Source organism: Carlito syrichta, unplaced genomic scaffold (genome assembly GCF_000164805.1).
Source record: "Carlito syrichta isolate Samal-C Ts95f unplaced genomic scaffold, Tarsius_syrichta-2.0.1 Scaffold303306, whole genome shotgun sequence".
In the NCBI taxonomy this organism is placed as follows: domain Eukaryota; kingdom Metazoa; phylum Chordata; class Mammalia; order Primates; family Tarsiidae; genus Carlito; species Carlito syrichta.
The window spans coordinates 230,816-233,181 of NW_007247402.1; positions in this window are offsets into that span (position 1 = coordinate 230,816).

Consider the following 2,366-nt stretch of genomic DNA (forward strand, 5'->3'; position numbering starts at 1 on the left):
AAATCTCATGTTGAAAGTTTGATCCTTAATAAGAGCAACAATAAGAAGTGGAACCTTATGGGAGGTATTGTGACATGGGGGCGGACCTCTCATGAATAGATTAATGTCCTCTCTCAGGGGTGAGTTCTCACTCTATTAATTGCCAAAAGAATTTATTGTTAAAAGATTCTGGCACCTCCCCACCCTTACTTCCTCTTTCACCATGTGATCTCTTTGTACACACTGGCTCCCCTTCTGCTTTCCACAGTGAATTAAAGCAGCTTGAGACCTTTACCGGATGCAAAAGCCCAATCTTGAATTTTCCAGCAACTGGAATCATGAGCCAAATAAACCTCTTCGATTTATAAACTACTCAGTCTCAGGTATTCTGTTATAGCAACACTAAATGGACGAAGATAGATGTGTATGATGTATTAAATGAAAAAGCAGCTTTTAAAATACTATTTATGTAAATACAAGGATGAATGAACATATAAGAATCGAATTTCCCAACTAATATATATTTCCTTCTTATTTTTATTAACAGACCTCCACTTTTGTTCAGTGTGGAAACATGTCCAGGTCCAGGTAATGAATCATGATTGATTCAAGTCAATCATGACAATTCAGTTCTCCAATTTCCCAGCTTCCGTTGCCAACAGGGATGACCATATGATTCAGTTTTGGCTAATGAGAACCAAATAGAAGTTATGCAGAGAGGCTTTTGGGAAAACTTTTACTTTATTGAATAAAAGATATAGACTTAGTTTGTATGACTACTCCTCTCAATCTTCTTGTCTTGAATAAACACATGATGTCAGCCGGGCTCGGTGGCTCAGCCTGTAATCCCGTGCCTTTGGGAGGCTGAGGTGAGTAGATTGCCTGAGCCTGTGGGTTCGAGACCCGCCTGAGCAGCGAGACCTCATCTCTACAATAAATCAAAAAATCAGCCGGGTGTGGTAGCACATGCCTGTAATTCCGGCTACTCAGAAGGCTGAGGCAGAAGGATCGCCGGAGCCCAGCAGGCAAGGCTGCGGTGGCCGGGGTGCGGCCACTGCACTCCAGTCTGGGCGACCGAGTAAGACTCCAACTCAAAAAAAAAAAAAAAACAACAAAAAACCACATGATGTCTGGAGGCACAACAGTGCAACAACCATCTTGCAACCAAGAAAAGACAAAGAGCCCATGTGCAAAGATGGCCCTTTCTTGTTCTGTGTAATTTTTTAAATTATCACTTATATTGTAAAAAAAAATACAAATATCTTTATTAAAATGGGGATTCTGAAAAACAGAAAAAGATCTTTTCACTTAATTGTTTAAAACTGGGACAATAAAATAAAATAAACTAGGGATATAGCAATACTATCTTAATTCAAAAGAATTTTTTGAACTTAAATGAGAAAATGTATGAGAAAGTAGCAAAGTGCTAAAAATAAAGTAAAAGACATAGTTTTTATCTAGTCCTGGATTTCCTACAGAAAGTAAAGCCTGAGACAAGGACTTTATGTTCATGTTGATGTTGGGAAGTAATCCCATGCAACAGGAGTGGGGAACTTGGGAGAGTGAAGCCGAAAAGGAGGGAAAGTCATTAGATGAGTATATTTTTCAGCTGGGCAATTGGAGGTCAATCCCATCGAGGAGCTATGTGGAATGCAATTCAGAATTGTCCTCTGAAGGGACGGAAGAGGAGGATGTTTCTCCAGATTGGTCGGGGATGGCTACATGTAATGTTACCTCCCGCGCACCCACCTCCAGACTTGTGCGTGCTTCAAAATGGCAGAACAGGGTCCTACAGGTGAGAAGAAACCCTACAATAGAAGTAGATAAAGCACAGAGTAGGCAAGTACTGTCAGGTTCAACCTAGTCACAGAATGGTAGGTTGAAAGAATGCAAGGCAGGGTAGGAAAAGTGTTCACTGCCTAGTCTAAGCACAAGGTGACAGTCATCTGAAAAATAGTGGTGGTAGTTGGAGTGTCAAGGAAGTCATTTTTCTTTCCTTTTCATATTTATATTTACAAAAAGAGAGGCAACTTGGTGTAGTGAATAAGCGCACAAACTCTGGAGCCATGATATCTGGATTTGAAACTCTACTCCAGCATTAGTAAACCATATACCTTTTGTCAAGTTACTAAACCTCTTTGTGCCTCAACTTCATCACCTGCAAAATGGAGATGATAATAATACCTACCTTATAGAGTTGTGAGGTCTGAGTTAAACGTTAGCTATTAATATCGACAATAAGCCGGGCTCGGTGGCTCAGCCTATAATCCCGCGCCTTGGGAGGCTGAGGTGAGTGGATCGCCTGAGCCCGCGGGTTCGAGACCCTCCCGGGCAACTTGGTGAGACCTCATCTCTACAATAAATCAAAAATTAGCCGGGTGTGGTGA